We start from the raw sequence: 12,410 nt of genomic DNA on the forward strand, positions 1-12,410 counted from the left end.
AAATATTTCCCCTTTAATATTTAACAAACAATAGTGAAGGAATCTAATTAAATCCTCCCAGGGTATAATCATGATGGTAGATATCTTTATGCATAATTGTAAAATAAAACATCACTAATTTATATGCTGTATATAAAATCTGTGCACTATTGAGCACATTTAATTAAAAACAGAACCTTGAGATACACTGATATATTTTATTATATTACTCCTAAATGAAACCTGACCATTGTTGCTTAGCAACCACTTCTACGGCAGCACAATATACGTCCATGGCACTGGTCTTGGGTGAAATCAAGAAACAAGGTAGCAGGGTACAAACAAATGCCAGGAGACTGGTTATATGCATTTATGTATCACCTTACATAACCCTAGGACATCATCCCCCACCCGACTGTTGTCACTGTGATAGCGCTTTTGAACTATAAAAGAGAGCAGAAAGATTTACCAGCATGTTGCCTGGACTTGGGGGCCCCCGAGTTTCAAGAAGATGCTGCATTGATGAAAATTTTTATTTTCCCTGGAACACAAGATATTGAAGAATTACCTGATAGAGGTATATAAGATCATGAGGGGCATTTACAGGATGACCACGACACCATAAGACATGGAAGTATAATTATACCATTCAGCCCATCAAGTCTTCTCCAACATTTGATTGTTGCTAGTTTATTATCTATCTGAACCCCATTCTCCTGCCTTCTCCCTTGACATCCTGAATAATTAAGAACTAATCTATCTCCACTTTAAATATTCTGAATGACTTGGCCTCCACAGCTGTCTGTGGCAATGAATTCCACCAATTCTGCACCCTCCAGTTAAGAAATCCCTCCTCATCTCTGTTTTTAAGGAACGTCCTTGTATTCTGAGGCTGTGCTTACTCACTTACTCACTATTGGAAACATGCTTTCAACATCCACTCTATCTAGGCCTTTTAATATTAATATTTAATATTGAATATTTAATATTCAATGAGCGTCCCCCTCATTCTTCTAAACTGCAGTGAGTGCAGGCCCAGAGATATCAAACACTCCTCATATGTTAACCAGAGAGGAAAACCGATCATTGCCAGAGAAGTGAGGAGATGCCAGATTAACCTCGCCTCTCTGTTTGAAACCATCTGGCAGATAATGGGCAACTGAGGGAGGAGAAGGGTGGTCCTGTTCTTCTGGAAAGGGAAGGCGGTTAATGAGCCCAAGATCCATGGTTTGCAATGAATAACCAGCTTGTCAGTCAACTCTCTGAACTTCTTGTGGGTATCTGTGAGGCATTCATGATGACCCATTTGGTGCTTGCCTACAACCAAATGGCAACCATCATGAGTGTTTATGCACCAACTCTGGGCTCAAATAAGTATGAGAAAAGGCCTTCTATGCTTGCCTAGATGCAACACTTTTGAGCATCTCTAAGGAGGATAAGATAATTCTCTCAGAGGACTTCAATGCCAGGGTTAGTTGGGACTTCAAGTTTTGGAAGAATACCATAGGAATGGAAAGCATTGGCAACATCAACTCAAAAGGAGTATACTATCTTTCACCATATGAGTTAAGCACAATTTTATCATCACAAACACTCTCTTCCACCAGATAACAAATTTAAGGTATTTTGAACGCTTCTCAAATCTAAACAGTTGCAGCTTATTGACGGTGTCATTGTCCAAGCTAGGGATCACCATGATGTAAATATTATAAGGACCATGATCGGCACAGATGCCTGATGGACAGGTCATCACTTGATCCACTCCACGATGTCCATCAGACTGATGAAAAAGAGGAAGGTTCATAGGAAGCAGACCAGGCCAAGACTAAAACCCGAGAGCCTGCTTGACGTTGCCACCCACCAGCATCTTCAGGCCTCATTTGGAGAAAACCTCCAATAGGAATATCTGAAGGATAGCAAGGATCACTGGGGTCTGCTTAAATCCACCATCCTCGATACCTTTAAAAACAAATCCAAAAAGAAAAGGATTGCTTTAATGATACAACATGGAGATAGAACCATGTAAGATGGCAGTATGCTCAAAAGCAGTGGCCTCTCTGAGGCCAACAAAAAGGTGTTTTTCTCTTTTTTTTTAAATGTATTGCCTTACAATTGGAAGAGAATGCAGGACAATAAGAACTTCAAGTACTGCAGGACTACTCCATCAATGAATTGCTCGTTATCAGAGGTGCTGGTGCAGACTGTATTGCTGCATGCTACAGAAAGGCGTCAGAGTCAACGTGCAAAGGCTGCGTGCAGTCTAACGGCGAGGGATTGTCTCGGATGTTTTTCTTGTGACTGTAAGTCTCCGTTGGACATTGGTAATGTAAAATGCTGCCAGTCCGGTTCACTGGTTTATTGGCGAATCTGACAGCAGGGGGAGATGCGTGGCCTCGGTTGTATCAAGGACTAGGCCTCAGGCTGCAGACTTGCCTGTTGCAGCTGTACAGAAGGGGAGATGCTGGAGGTGGTGAGGTGCGGCATTCATGCTGGATTAGGGGCTGGCCCCTCCCATTGGTAATTATCATTCAATTATACATGAATAGCCATCAAAACAGCCAAATGAAATAGTGTTCCTCTGATGCCAAGGTACAAAACACAGTACCAACAGGCATACACAGCACAATTCACATATAGCACATATGTGACTGTATGTTTCCTGCTAGCTTATATGTGCTGTAGGTGTCTTGTGCTGTGTATGACTTGTTGGTACTGTGTTTTGTACCTTAGCCCTGGAGAAACACTGTTTCATTTGGCTGTTTTGATGGATATTCGTGTATGGTTGAATGATAATTAAACTCGAGCTTGAACAGCTTATCTCCAAGAAAAGAAAGGCTTTGTGCCTGGCAGAATGACATTGGCAGTAATATCAAAAGTGAAGCTAGATCCAGAGTCAAGGCAAATTTCCAGTGCAGGGGGAGAGAAGTAAAGCATTTTTGATGGATTGAGAAAGCCCTGGAATTCTGGAGACTGGCAGACTCTGGTGACACGTGAGGCTTCTTCAGTGCCGCCAAAGCAGTCTATGGTCTAACACTGATGAGATATTTGCATTACTGAGCAGGTGTACAGGTGTACCTAATAAAATGGCCACTGAGTGTGTACGTTAGGCTGGATCACCAGATTCACAACCTTCATGGAGAGCAAACCTGACATTTATTTATGACAATCTAGTGGCCTCAAGGTCGATACGACTGGTTTATTTAACAACTTGTAACAACATTCAATAACTGTTTTCAGATTTAGACTCATCATTACTGATCTTGCATCTGGGGCTCTGGATAACTACCACACTGACAGAGCCAGCACCTTACATGTATATATATTGTGTGTAGAAAGGATTTGTTCCTATAGTAGTAGGGCACTGCAGAACAGAAATAGCCCATTTGTCCCATCCAGCTCATGCTGATTCTGCCTAGTCTTATTGACCTGCTCCTGGACGAAAGCCCTACATACCCTGCTCATCCATCTACTTTTCCAAATTTCTCTTAAATGTTGAAATTGAACCTGTATCCACCACTTCTAACTTCCACCCTTAAACTATAGTTCTAGTCTCACACAACCTCAGTGGAAAAAGCCTGCTTGCATTTACCCTATCCATGAGAATGTAAAAGTATAACTTACAAAATTACGAGGAGACAATACCCCTCATAATTTTGTATACTTCTACATTCTCAAACACCCTAGGGAATAAAGTCCTAACCTATTCAAACTGACCCTATAACTCAGGTTCTTAAGTCCCAGAAACATCCTTGTAAGCTTTAGAAACATAGAACATAGAAAACCTACAGCACAATACAGGGCCTTTAGCCCACAAAGCTGTGCTGAACATGTCCTTACCTTAGAACTACCTAGGGTCACCCATGGCCCTCTATTTTTCTAAGCTCCATGTACCCATCCAAGAGTCTCTTAAAAGACCCTATCGTTTCTGTCTCTACCACCTCCACTGGCAGCCCATTCCACGCACTCACCACTCTCTGCGTAAAAAACTTACCCCTGACATCTTCTCTATACCTACTTCCAAGCACCTTAAAACTGTGCCCTCTCATGCTAGCCATTTCAGCTCTGGGAAAAAGCCTCTGACTATCCACACAATCAATGCCTCTCATCATCTTGTACACCTCTATCAGGTCACCTCTTGTCCTCCGTCGCTCCAAAGAGAAAAGGCCAAGTTCACTCCCTATTCTAATAAGGCATGCTTCCTAATCCAGGAAACATCCTTGTCAATCTCCTCTGCACCCTCTTTTCTGTAAATTTTTCAATCTTTCCTGTGGGTCGGCGATCAGAACTTCTGGTTTAAGATGGCGCTGGTGAAGCCCAGTGACTATTTACTGGCAGTAAACAAAACAAATCATATGACTAAAGCTTTTATTAATAACACTTTTTCTTCTAAAATTTATGGTAAATGATCATATAAGCAATGCGGGCGAGTGAGCAGTGGCAAGGCTAAGTCGAGGGTTGGACTGTGCAGGTGTGAGGAGAAGTCGAAGCATATTCAGGCAAATTTGGAGTGAGTGGAAAGGAGCAAATTCAGAGCAGAGGAGAGGCAGATTGAAGGCCCGTCCACCTAAACTGGAAGCAAGGTCTGATCGATCTAAGTGCCAGGCTGATTTGGAAAGGTCAGATACAGGCTGAAAGGTGGCAGTGGGGTCCAGGCCAGAGCATATTGATGCAACAGGGCCCGCGTCCTAGAGCTAGGGACGACACGATGCTTGAATGATTTAAATGCCAAGCCAGCTGGATTGAAAGGGCAAGGGGTCGGGACAAGATGTGAGGACCAGGCTGGTTCCGCTCGCTGCTCTGCGATGTTTACTGGGCTCTGCGCTGAATTGAGACTGAAACTGTGGCCTGCTCCAGTCTCTGAGTCTGAAGGCCCTGTTACGTTACTCAGCTCTGCACTGAATTGAGGCTGGGACAGTGGCCCGCTATGGCTGCTCCAGGCTTCGTGTCTATGGACCTACTTTGGTTCTGAATGCTAATTGCTTACTTTTACTGTTTGCACGATTTGTTTTAGTTTCCTCTCCACACACTGAGTGTTTGACGGTCTTTTTTTATGGGGTGTTTAGGAGTTATTTGTTTATGGCTGCACGTAAGGAGAAGAATCTCAAGGTTGTATAATGTATACAAATCTGATAGTAAATATACTTTGGGGTTTGAACTTAAGGCTGTAAGCCAAGTAACAGAGCTCATATATTACAGATGTACAAAAGATTGGCTGGAAACTGGGGCAATCACGAACTGCTGGATGAACTCAGCACGTCAAGCAGCATCTGTGGGAGGAAAGAAATTAAAACACTCCTCAGTCCACCTTTCACCTCACACGCAAAGCCCTCGCACGATTGACCATTGTAGACACTTACAAGGAATGCTGCCATAGGAAAGATGCATCCATAATCAAGGACACCCACCATCCTGGCTATGGTCTCTTCCCACTACTACCATCAGGAGCCTTAAGTCCCACAGCACCAGCTTCAGGCTCCTGAACCAATACGGATAATTTCAATCAACACAACTTTGTATTGATTCTACAGCCTGTGCAGACTCACTTTCAAGAACTCTTTACAATTCCTGTTCTCAGTGTTATTTTTTACTTGTACAATTTGTCTTCTTTTGTACATCGGTTGTTGACCAGAGGGCATAGTCTCAAAATACAGGACGTCCCTTTAGAAAAAAGGTGGGGAGAAATTTTTTAGCCAGAGGGAGGCAAATCTGTGGAATTCACTGCCACAGACAGCCGTGAAGGCTAAGTCTTTTTGCAAATTTATAGCTGATGCACCATCAATAACTCTCGGAGACACGAGGCGAGATATAGGCTTTTATTGGCTGGAAGAAAGGACAAGCAGCAATTGACCACCACACTGTATCCTGGAGACTGAGGCCGGGGCGGAGTCCCCAATCGCCTTTATACCGGGGTCCGTGGGAGGATCACGGTCAGTGGGAGGAGCCACAGGAGCAGTCAGCAGGGGGAAGCGTATCCAGACAGGTATATGTAGTTCACCACAATAGCAATGGTTGATAGGTTCTTGATTAGTAAGGGCATGAAATGACAAGGCAGGAGAATGGGGTTGAGGGAGGATAATAAATCAGCCATGATGGAATGGCAGAGCAGATTCAGTGGGCCAAATGTCCTAATTCTGCTCCTATATCTTATCTTTAATGGACCCCAAGATTTCCCCTTCCCCCTACACTGCTAAGAATTCTGCTATTAGCTTTGTATTCTGCCAATAAGTTTGACGCTCCAGTGTATCACTTCACACTTCTCTGGATTCACTTCACTTATGGCATCCTTGACTACATTCTAAATGTAAATTAGAATCCACATTCCCAATAGTAATAGTGATTCCACTTCAAAGGAACTCAGTCAGCATGAGAAGTTATGTATGCTGAGCCTTATGATCCAGGTTCAAGTTCAGTTTATTGTCACGCAACCATGCACACTTATACCACCAAATTAAACAACGTTTCTCCAGGCACATAACACCTGAAATAATATTGCCACAAACAAGTTAATCAATAATAATGTGTTAACTAATTATCAAATAAGAAAGGCAAGGAGGGTTTTTATTTTAGCCAGAGAGTAATGAATCTGTGGAATGCTTTGCCATAGACTGCGGTCGAGGCCAAGTCCGTGGGTATATTTAAGGTGGAGGTTGTTAGTTTCCTGATTGGTCAGGGCATCAAAGGATATGGCGAGAAGGCAGGTGTATGGGGTTGGGTGGGATCCGGGAACAGCCATGTTGGAATGGCCGAGCAGACCCGATGGGCTGAATGGCCTGATTCTCCTCCTCTGTCTTATGGTCTCGTGTGCATTTACGACTTGTTAAAATGTAAACAGTATAACGACACTGGTTTTTCATACATGATGAAATCTAGGTAGTGGCAGTGAGATCAGTCATCTTATGGCCTGGGGGAAGACACTGTTTCCCATCCTAACAGTTGATGTCCAAGTGCATGGTACCTCCTGCCTGATGGTAGGGGGTCAAAGAGATTGCTGGATGGATGGGAGGGATCATTCACAATGCTAGGGGCCCCGTGCATGCAGCGCTCCTGATGAATATCTCTAATGGATAGAAAAGAGACCCCAGTGACCTTCTCAGCAGTCCTCGCAATCCTTTGCAGGGTCTTGCAATTTCCATAGCAGACAGAGATGGAGGTGGTCAGAACATTCTCAATGATACTCCTGTAAAAAAGTAGTTCAAAGTTCAAAGTACATTTATTATCAATGTATACTGTATACAACCTTCTTGCAGGCAGCCACAAAACAAAGAAACACCATAGAACTCATTTAAGTAAAACCGCCCCCCCTCCCACAACAAGACTGTCAAACATACAAATAAAGAAAAAATCATGAACAAATGACACACGGAACATTAAACATTAAACTGCAGAAACCCCAAAAATGAGTCCTCGGCCACAAGCTGCCGTGACGAGAGGAAGCAGCCCAGGAGCCATGTCACTGTGTCGATGGCTACAGGCCTCAGCCACAGGTCCAGTTCACACTGAAGCAACTCCATCAAATTGTGCAAACGGTAAAGCATTAAACATCAAACCACAGCTGAAAGAGCATTTCAGAATTGTTTAGAGTGGGTGGGTAGCCTCGCACGCCTCAATCTCCGCAAGAAGTGGAGAAGCTGCTGGATTTTCTTGACCAGAAAGGTGATGCTGAGAGGCCAGGTGGGATTATTGTTCAATATTCCCTCCTCGGTAAACATCAGTCACAACAGATTAGCTACTGTTTGATGGGCTTAGGTTGTACGGAGTGATGACAGTAGCAGCACAAAGTAGTTCATCTCAAATGACGTGCAATAGATGTGCCAAATTACTCCTCTGATTCTTTTCATTATGCATTTGTATCAATGTTGTATGATTGGCTGTGAACAGATCAAAAAGTTGTTAATTTAATCAGTGCTGGGGAAGTGCTGTAGAATCAATGTGGACAGCTTTTCAATAAGAGAGCACGTCTTATGAGGATAGATTGAGTAGGATAAGACTTTTGGTTTTGGAGTGAAAGAGGATAGAGGTTTGATGGGGAGTCTAAAACTAGATGGAAAAGATGGGGAGGGGGGAATAGTTTTACACAGATGGTGGTGGGTATGTGGAAGGGGCTGCCAGGGGATGCTGCTGGGGAGGCACAGCTGCAAGGGTTAAAAGACATTTAGCCAGGTCCATGGTTAGAAATGGTATAGGGGAAAGTGCAGGCAAATGGGATTAGATTGGATAGACATCTCAGTCACAAGGTCATGTTGGGCCTCAGTCCATGCTGTATAACTCTATAATGATATGATTCTAAGTCACATGGCAGCTGTGCGATACTTCGGTTAGGCCACTCTGTAGTTCTGCTCACCACATTACAGGAAGTGTGTGGAAGCTTTAGAGAGGGAACTGAAGAGATTTACCAAAAGTTGATGTGGATTAGTTCCTTGCAGGCAGGTTTGTTAGAGCTGTTGGGGAGGGTTTAAATTAATTTGGCATGGGATGGGAACTGCAAGGAAGGGCCTCAGGATAGGACAGATGGTAAAAAAGTAAAGATAGCACCGTGCCTTAGCTGTTAAAGCACTGTTATTAAATACCATTGACTGGGTTTCAGTTACACCACTGTCTGTAAGGAGTCTGTACATTCTCCCGGTGACCACATAGCTGACCACTGACTGCTCCAGTGTCCTTTCATATTCCAAAAACAAAGATTTGCAGGTTAATTGCTCATATGGGTGTACCCAAGCAGTGCAGGCTGGAACAGTCTGTTACGGAGCTGTACCTCTAAATAAAAAATTAAAGATCTTTACAGCTGCTGCATGCTCCCAAACTTGAAGATAATGTGCCAAAACATGACAGAATGCAGATTCAGGAATCTGGAGCAACACAAAAAACACTGGAGGAATTCAGCGGCTCAAACAACAACAGCAGAGAGTAATGGACAGACAAAATTAAGGGTCTTGGTCCAAATCATCAACTGTCCATTTCCCTCCATAGATGCAGCCTGACATGCTGAGTTACTCCAGTGCTTTGCATGCTGAATAAGGTCATAGAATAGTAGAGCATCACAGCACAGGAACAGGCCCTTTGCCCCATCTAGTCCATGCTGAACAATCAATCTGCCTAGTCCTGCCAATCAGCACCTAGACCACAACTCCCCGTACCCCTCCCATCCATGTATCTATTCAAATTTTCCTTAAATGTTGAAATTGAACCTGCATCCACTATTTCTACTGACAGCTCATTCCACACTCTCACCACCCTCTGAGATTGAAGAAATTCCCCCTCATGTTCCTCTTAAATGTTTCGGCTTTCATTCTCAACCCATGACCTCTAGTTCTAATCTCAGCCAATCTCAAGGGAAAAGCCTATCTCTAACTTTCATAATTTAGTATACTTCTATCAAATCTCCCCTCATTCTTCTACATTCTAGGGAATAAAATTCTAACCTATTCAACTTTTTCCTATAACTCAGGTCCTCAAGTCCTGGCAACTTCTTTGTAAATTTTCTCTAATATCTTTCCTGTAAGCAGGTGACCAAAGCTCCACATAGGCTCACCAACATCTCATACAACTTCAACATAAAGATAATGTGTAACTGATTAATTTTATTGCTTTGCCTAGAACAACAATAGAAAACAACATGTTGAGCCATCTGGCTGTATGAAGTTAGATGCCTAAATGTTCAGCATATGGTAGCATGCACGTAAGGTTAAATGATATAAAAGCTCCATTATCTGGAAATGAGATGCAGTGAAATTGTTGAATGTGGAAATCCAGAGTTGAAGCCTGGAGGTTGGGTCCTGTCATCGGTGAGCCTTGGGCTCAATACCAAAGGTCAATTGGAATTCTGGAAGTCAAGGCACATGGGATCATCTGTGTGAGTGGCCGTCCGCATCAGCTGGGAGTACACCTGAATGTGTCCTCAGACCAAACTCAACAGGAGTCACCAACCCAACAGAGAAAAATGCGGATTGTCACCAATTACTTATAGATTCCCAGCCCAGTAACTGTGTGTGAGTTGGTGGGTGGGAGAGAGGAAAGAGATGTGTTTCTGTTGTTGTTGCTTGTGTTGTTCTGATGAATGTAAGGGGCATGCTATATTGGCACCAGACCCTGTGGTGATACGTGCAGGCTGCTCACAGCACATCCCTAGGTTGTGTTGGTTGTTAACACAAATGACGGATTTCACTGTATGTTTTGATGCACCTGTGATAAATAGATCTGAATCTGGGTTCCCTTGAAAGATGAGATACTAAAGTTACTGTTCAAAGTAAATTTATTATCAAAGTGCACATCTGTCACCATATACAGCCTTGAGATTCGTTTTCTTGCTGGTCTCTTCCCTTTTCTCCTCATCATGTGCCCATGACACCCCACCCCCAAAATGCCACTCCTCCACAAAACAAAGACTTACACAATTTGTCTTAGTATAGCCTCCAGTTCAAACATTATGTCATCAATTATATTCTTCATCAACACTTAAACTGAACTAAAAATATTTTATAAGAATTTCAGTTTATTTACCACATGAATATTTATTTTAGAATCATTAATTTTATGACATCCAGGGACAAATAATGTAATCATCAGCATCATTTTTATCTGCCATGAAATATGATGTAGGCAATCATGGTCTCCAGGACTATGATTGTTCTTGGCAAATTTTTCCATAGAAATGGTTTGCCATTGACTTCTTCTTGGCAATGTCTTTACAATTCAGATGACTTTATCCTGGCATCAGTGATCGCATAACCAGGATATCATGATCATCACATCCAAATGATGGACATGAACTTCCCCTGGGTAGATGTAAGCTGCAGGAAGTATAAACAGAATTCCTTCTGTCCTGCCCAAACATAAACCAATCATAGAACATAAAACATGTGTAACCCGCTGGGTCGCCTCAGGCTCGCTCAGCTCGTTCTCGTGTAGGGGGAGCAGCCTTCGGCCCCGCCAAACTGGGTAATCAGCTGGTGTGGATGCTGTGTGATGTCCCCGCCTTGCCCAAAAACAGACAGTACACCATGTGCGATTAAATGAGTACAATTTATAAAGGTTACTATAACTAAGTGATTAATAACGATACAGAATATATAAAAAAAAGAAAAGACGCCAAACTTATCAAAGTCCAAACCACTTCGTGCACAACCGTTGGAGCTCAATTACTGAAGTCTTCTGGCCACCATTCGATCCCCTCCGAACTCCTCGACTCGCAGCTCAGGACCATCTGAAGTGGTCAACCAAGCACATCTAGCTTCATCTCCTCTCCTTGGGGTACCTCCTGGCCTTGGACCCCCGCTTGGGGTCCGTTCCTCGCCCAGCTTACAGCATCGCGTCCTCTCTCTCTCACCCCCTCGCGCCGATCTCCCCAAAAGCCCGCCAACAATAGCTTACAGACTCAGAAGAAAGAACAACATTAATCCCAATTGGTTTACAAAGGAATACAATTCTCGTTATCAGTAAATTTTAACCCAAACTAGCTTCCAGCATTCTCTCGCAACAAAGAAGCCATTTTGATTACATACACAGTAACAAAGAAAAAGAAGAAATCCCCTTACGCATGGAACACTCCAACATAGTACAGACCCTTCGGCCCACAATATGGTGCTGACCTTTTAATCCTCTGTAAAATCAATTTAAACCTTCTCTTCTGCACAGCCCTCCGTTTGTTTCTATGATAGATACATAGAACGTATCTTCCCAGCAATGCAGCAACCGAGAGAGATATAGAATGCCCTGCTTAGCAATGGTGGCACATGCAAATGGTCCGAACAATTCCAAGAGGCTTCCAACCTTCTCATGACATGTTTCAGTCCAGACACTTCACTCTCCTTACTATGCTCAAGCTACTGTTGTCCGCCTTCAGGTCTTAGAAAGGCACCCAAGTGTATACAGCCAACCATCTATAAAGGTGAGCAATGATGTTATTAGCCTATGATTTTGAAATCAACCCATGAAGACCCAGTCATGGCTCTGGTTTCAATTGATGGTGAAGTTTACCAGGTTGTATCGGATATTGTCAAAGGTCTTCCGGTCACGGTCGACAAGATTAGAGCAGAAACGGCTGCAGATCCCCTTCTTCAGAGTATCTCCAGATTAATTGATAGCTAGTCAAGGCTGAGGAAGATGTCGTACCCTTCTACTGATGTCATACATTGCTCTCAACTGTGGACTGACTCCTGCCTAATGTTTGAAGTCTGAATAGTGACTCCTCAAACCATTAGAACTAAAGTAATGAAACAATTCCACCATGGTCACCAGGGTGTCAATAAAATGAAAGACCTGGTAAGAAGCTTTGTATACTGGCCAGGCATAGACAGAAATATCACATCTGTATGCAAGCAGCATACTCAGTGCTCCATGGCTGCAAAGAATCCAAGTAGAACCGATCGACAACCATGGCTACAGGCTACCAGACATTGGAGTTGAGTACCTATAGACTTTGCTGTCCCAGTCAA

The 12,410-nt window shown here is 43.2% G+C and overlaps 1 long non-coding RNA gene across 2 annotated transcripts in view; it reads right to left on the reverse strand.

The window, feature by feature from the left end:
- Positions 1 to 12,410, reverse strand: part of LOC140729965 (uncharacterized) — a 33,080-nt gene that overhangs the window by 5,907 nt on the left and 14,763 nt on the right. Inside the window, exons 3-4 of one of the 2 annotated variants that reach the window (XR_012099444.1) lie at positions 7,066 to 7,156; positions 449 to 520 (exon numbers count right to left, since the gene is read on the reverse strand). This is a non-coding gene — a long non-coding RNA (uncharacterized lncRNA). Of the gene's footprint in view, positions 1 to 448; positions 521 to 6,373; positions 7,157 to 12,410 lie in introns of those variants that run through there. The other variant, XR_012099443.1, reaches the window with a different exon arrangement.

The sequence above is a fragment of the Hemitrygon akajei genome, chromosome 7, assembly GCF_048418815.1.
Source record: "Hemitrygon akajei chromosome 7, sHemAka1.3, whole genome shotgun sequence".
Classification (NCBI taxonomy): domain Eukaryota; kingdom Metazoa; phylum Chordata; class Chondrichthyes; order Myliobatiformes; family Dasyatidae; genus Hemitrygon; species Hemitrygon akajei.